Source organism: Anthonomus grandis, chromosome 10 (genome assembly GCF_022605725.1).
Source record: "Anthonomus grandis grandis chromosome 10, icAntGran1.3, whole genome shotgun sequence".
Lineage (NCBI taxonomy): Eukaryota > Metazoa > Arthropoda > Insecta > Coleoptera > Curculionidae > Anthonomus > Anthonomus grandis.
In genome coordinates, this window is record NC_065555.1 from 2,820,486 (window position 1) to 2,826,968 (window position 6,483).

The window sequence follows — 6,483 nt, forward strand, 5'->3', positions numbered from 1 at the left end:
TTCAGATCATTACAATTTATTTTTTCTTGGATTAGTTTTAGCGTTTTTTCAGAGTCTAAACCACTTTTGGATTTCATAATTAATGTAGGAAATTGAGATGGTTTATTTCCCATTATTGTTTGGCCCCTTTTTGCAATATCAGAATAGGTATTTTGTTGTTTCTTGTTAATATTGATTTCTTTTCTAAGTTCAGTTACTTCACTTTTTAGGTTTACTAGTTCATTTTTCATTTCTTTCATCAAATTAAACATTTCTGGAGTTTTTCCTAAAACTTCCTTGCACTTAAAGCATAACAGCACTAAAACTCTTCTTTGCAATGGCATACATTTTATTTCCAAAGACGATAAGTTCGTACATTTTTTGTGTATTTTTGCCGCACAAAGATCGCAAATATACACTTGATCATTGTCCACTACTTTATCGCAGTTATTGCATATTTCCGTACTCTGATTTCCAACCATATTTATTTGCTTAAAAATTGGAATTCACACAAGTTTTACACACATTTCTTTACCATTGTTAAGTACGCGTTTAGCATCAAGTGAGGAATTCGCGTTATTCACAAAAACTTTTTATCGATAACGGAGCCGAGAGAAGCGTGACTTATCACACGGCGTCTGACTTTGTACTGATAGTATGGATAGAGATTTCTTCGAAAAAAAGTTAGAGATCATTTAATCAAATTTGTCCCATGTATCCTCGGTCTCCCCTACGTATGTATTTTTTTGTATTGCTGAAATAAGTCATTTTTATTTATTTATTTATTAAATATCAAGTTGGTTTAAGTTCAATTAAAAGGTAAGTACGAGCCCTGGCAGATCTTCTAATGTTGGAGGAAAAAGTTGTGGTGCATCGAGTGTATTAATGAACATCTAGAGAGCAGTAAAAACAGTCCAATATTGTACTATATCTCACTCACTTTTGTATTAAAAATTGTACTCAAAAAGCCTTATGCGTGGCCAGAGGCCAAAATTTGCGATAACTGGAAGAATTGCGTGTATACATATTCAAAGTAGAATTTTGTATTAATATTTGTAATATTTCTGTCTCGGATTTGTATTAAAATTTGTACTAAAAGGACCTTATGTTTGTACAAAGGCCTCGTATTTCTAATAACTTGCCAACGGTTTCAAATTAAATGCAAAAATTGTGATAGTTGGAAAAATTGGATGTTGGTGCAAAGCGTTTTTAGTACAATATTCTATGATTGTGCACCAGTAGTATTAATCTCTACCTGTGTATACCTACACTGTTTAAGAGCAAAGCATCTTTGTTTTCTAACTATTTTATACTCTATAGAATTTGGTGTCTGAGCAAACAAAGTATAAGTGATAACAATATTTATACTGAGAGCCTCCGAGGCCCACTGTAAAACGTCCAATAAAACATAAAACCCGAAAACGACTTCCTAATTCTCTCACAACTATGAGAACACCGTATATATACGTATTCTCGAAAGGATCAAAATGGGTTTCGATCATCGGGGGCCAATTTCCGTGCTCTATTACGCCCGGGATATCGGAATACAATGGCGAATCGGCCTCATTCGTATCTCATTAGCTCACAATATAAATAATAATCCCGGCGTGACCATAATTCTTATTTTGTTTGGGAAAAATGCACCGATTTCAGTCGTTCTTCGTGCCGGTTGCATAACGTAGAAGTGTCAAGGTCGCGGTGCGATGAACTTTCCCGAGTTCGACACACCAACGATTCGGTAATTATTTCAGTTATTATACCTATAAATTATCATTTGTCATATTAATGAGGTTCTGAGGTTTCCCCCCGACGTGTTTAGATATTTTCGTTGCGGAGGAGCCGTTTGGCATTAAATTAGGATTAAAAAAAAGGCGCGTTTTGAAACGGTATTTCGAAATGGCGCCTAAAATTTGAAATGTTTTCGCCAACGGACACCAGGGGCGCCCTAGGATATGGCGACCATCTTTGACTCGCCATTATTGGTTTCGTTATGGCTTCACAATTTCGCTATAAGATCGATTGATTCGATTGATTATATCAGAACTTAAGTTTTCGAATTTAAACATATACGGTTTCTGGTTTCTTGTGCCTCAAATAGTCACTTGAAGTTTGACGTTTACCGATCAAATACCACTCAAGTGGCGTCATATTGACAGTTGCTCCCGTCGTCATGGCAATTGATGTAAATACAAATACAAGTTGAAAGTATAGTTAAATTTATATTTTAACTGCTTTTTAATTTATTCTTTCTTTTACTTTCGATATGTTATGAACAATTTGACCTTTATTTATTCGGGAGAACTGTCATCTAAACATATTAATGTTATTATGCTGTGTATTGTGTTGCCTATCCTACACTCTGGATTCTTTGTCAGAGTGTCAATATCAATAAACAAGATGCTCAACTAAACCGCGTGTGTTTGATTTCTTTATCCCTTAATTACTAGATTATCCACTAATTAACAATACAAACTACTAGTAACAACTTTCTGTAGTTTGCAACCGTGCCTGTCATTGTCATATGATATCCATTAAAAAACAAAATGGCGGCTGACACGTCATACCTAACCAAAAGAAAAAAGACTTATACTATGCGTTGCCTTTCCTTATTTATTATTTTTTATAATTAAACCGATAACTGATTTTAATATCGATATTGTAAATAATTATGTAGCAATGAACGCGACTTTCATTTATCGATGAAAAAGATATATATTATATGCCTACCACCATGTAATACACGCTTTATCTGCCAGGGAAGTATTTCGCTACTTGTATTGAGAAAATAGATTTTAGATGTGATCAATAGTTTAGAGTTAAATGTTATGTACTCTCGTATTGTATAATAGGTATTGACACATAAAAACCACCCAGAATGAGAGAGAATATCGCGTGACTTACTGTGCCAGCGCCATTTTGAGATTGTGCTATGTTTTTCGTGTAAAAATTCTACTTAAAATCAATTGATATTCGCGAAAAAATGGATGAAATAAGATGTTTAATTATAGGCATCCGGTAAAACGTCATTTATTTCAAATTTGATAGAGAAACTTGTAGGCTATAAAGGTGTTTATTTGAGGTTATGTTTTCGTAAAATCCCCACATGAGCTCTCTTAACTTTTTTATAAATAAAAATATATAGAAACATGAAACTGTTTGTAGCCGGTAAGAGGCAATTTAAGTTCAATACCCCCGAGTAAAATGCATGTATTTTCGGAATACCTCCGCTAGCAAGAAGTCTCTTAGGGTCATTGCTTATGCAGTCGTTTACCACCGAGCCGCTCACCATATAGACACTAAAAGGTGACAAGTGCAAGTGCATCTAAAACCGTATTAATATTAATGAAGTTGAACTGTGGAGGCATTATGTGTCTCTGAACTCGGCTCCTTTATTTGGAATATTAACAAATTAACGAGCGGTAATTACCTGACCTTACGAATTTTCATCGCCGATAAACATTGGTATGTAAGAAAATCATTAAACGGGGAAGTAACAAAATCGCACAAAAAGTCTATAACTTATTGTTGGACGTAATAAAACGGTCAATTAACTACTACAAGTAATCAGATAAGTGCGAACCCTGTTAAATCAATCTTGACCATGAACGTTACCACAAAAGTCTTCGTAGTATGTAAAAAGGCAATATACGCGCTGTTTATTGTTCGGCAACCTTTGCCTTTTTAATTAAATAGACCTAAAAGATCGGAAATACGTGTATTTTTATGCATCTTGCTCACGTAAGTGCGTACATTTTATTATATTCAGTATAAGTTGCCGCGAAAGATTTGAAATGTTTGCGTTGGTGGACAGTAGGGGGCGCCCTTGTTTATCGCTTTATGATAGAAACATTTAAGTGGAATAAAACCGAGTCAAGTAGACCAATAATGGCATTAATAATTAACTTTTAGGTTTATCGATATTTATCATACATAATATACTTTTTATCTTTTTTTTGAGACATAATTTAAAATTTGACATTTTTTATGCCATCTGTCAGAAGTTGTCTTTGCCGCTTTAAAACCTAACCTAACAAAATTTGTTAGGTTATGTTATATGTCAAAAGTGGAAACGGTAAGTCTAAAAAAAGCTTAAATTCGATGATTTTCCAATTAATTGGTCGTGAAAAAGTGATGTTCTTACACTCGCGTACGTACTGGCTACCAACTACCTTTGATATAATAGTCTGGCTCATAATTCGATAACTGAGAAGTTTGGTTAGAGTTCACGTTATACCGGTAAGCGTTTTCTGTTTTCCAATAAGTTTTTTTTGCCACAGAAGAGGAATATCTTGACTTTTCCATACAAAGAATATTAATTATTAGCTTAGGAATTTAATAACCATAAAATCAGACCCACTATAATAGAACTTTCATCAGAATCAAATAAAGTATACCAAACCCAGCCCTGTACATTGATTAGCTATTATTTAAAACACATTTGAGCCATAAAATAGCATAAAACCGACTCAAGTAGACCAATAATAGCATTATTGAGGTTTAGGCTTTCAAATTTATCATAAATAATAAATGATTTTTGTGTTGTAATTTAAAATTTGACTTTATAGTAAATGTCAGTGTTATTTTGTTAGAAGGTGTCTGCGCTGCCATATAACCTAACCTAACAAATTTTGTTAGGTTATGTTATATGTTAAAATTGTAAACGGTAAGTATTAACAATTTTCTTAATTTGACTACTTTTCAACTAATTAGACGTATAAAGGTGAGTTTATTTCATTGGTGTACTTATAGGCCACTATCTACCATTAATAAAACAGTCTGGATGTTAACTATTGATAACTCAGAAGTTTGGTTAGAGTTCACGTTATACGGGTAAGCGTTTTCTGTTTTCCAATAAGTTTTTTTGCCACAGAACAGGATTATATTGACTTTTCCACATAAAGAACATTAATCATTAACTTAGCAATATAATAACCATAAAATCAGAGCCACTATAAGGAACTTCTATCAGAATTAACCTCAAATAAAGTGCACCAAACCCAGCCCTGTATATTTTAAAACCGTGACTTTCTTCGGTTCGGAGTAGGTAAAGATTCATCTTGCGGATGAGTTGAGATGATCGTTTTGAAAAATTTACCTGTCAAGAGGGCCAGTAATAAGATTTTTAACCTCGGACGTATATATAGCGCCTTTATAACGATGGATCCCCCTCATGTTTCCAGGGATTTCATTACAAGAAAGAAACATTTATCAATGGGAATTTTATTGAGAAAGTCACTGGTTAAGTCCCAATTAGATGAATCAACCGATATATGTATAAAAAACCCTCTTCTTTTCAAATTAGCAAGAACTATTAACACCATCTTTTAGGATTCTTTGATTAAGACTAACGTTACAGGCTAAAGTAGAATGTTCCGGTCAATTGCTCTCAACAGCCTATAGCCTCATTTTGTGTGAGAAAGCCACTAAGGATTTTCATCCATTTCCCTTTCAAACCATAGAAAATGATTGATCATTAAGCATCATGTGAATGTTTAGCAGCGAACATTCCAAAAACATCCAATCAGTCAGAACAGTCTTTCTTAAACTTTTCAATTCAAGGCGACTTTTTTTAATGTGGGATCTAAATCTCCAACATCTAGCAATAATCTTATATACTTTAAATTTTAGGTACCAGCAATGCAAAAGGCGTCAAACTCCTTCAACATTTTTAAAGAAAATTGCTAGGAAAGTTCAAGCTTTGGTGGTAACAAACCCTGGACGATATATCCCGTAGAAAGTCTGGAAATGTCCATAGGGAATTTTAAAGAAAACTGAGAATCTGAAACTCAATGTTCTGAAGAAACTCTCCGCACACTAAACGTAGTCAAAACGGAAAAAGCTCCTACCGAATTCCCATTTAAACAACAAAAACCTTGTTTACTCTGACATTAAATCGCCCAAGAAAAGTAAGATGGAGTGAGGTTAAGCGCAGCACGTTTTAAATTCTAAAAACGCAGGCCGCGCGAACTCCAAAAGCCGCAACAAGATGTTCAATTGATTCCGCGAGCCTGCCTTCTTTTATTTATGATTGAACTGGTAGCCGGAGAGGTCATTAATACTAGTTCCATCGCATAGTGCGAGTGTTATATTATGTTCTACGTTCTACAAGAAAAACTGGGTTGTGCTACAGCGCGGACTGCAAAAACCCCTCTGTCGCTCATAAAATTCGTCCCATTACAGCTTCTCGACAATATAAAAGTACTTTTTAGGGCCGAAAAACGTCTGGCTTGTTCACAGTACCTGCAGGTAGACGGACTCGACGGCTACAAATCCACTTTCAGGTGTGTAATCCAATCCAAACACTGAAACCGATCTTATTATATCACAAAACACACACGCACAAGTTATCACATAAGGAAAATCACAAATAACTAACTCGCATTTAGGGGGTTTTAAGGTGGGTGGAACAACAGACAAGTACCCGACGAACGCGACGGTACGGCGTACCTGTTCCTCGAGTTCTTCAGATGGACTAAACGAGATGGAGCGGCCGAGAGTGCTGCG

The 6,483-nt window shown here is 34.8% G+C and overlaps 1 protein-coding gene across 1 annotated transcript in view; it reads right to left on the reverse strand.

Annotated features, from left to right (window-relative positions):
- LOC126741222 (protein dachsous) overlaps nt 1-6,483 on the reverse strand; it is a 409,897-nt gene extending 403,414 nt beyond the window's left edge. The window contains exon 1 of the mRNA XM_050447593.1: nt 6,220-6,483. The gene's annotated coding sequence lies outside the window, so the exon portion shown is untranslated. The remainder of the gene's footprint in view (nt 1-6,219) is intronic.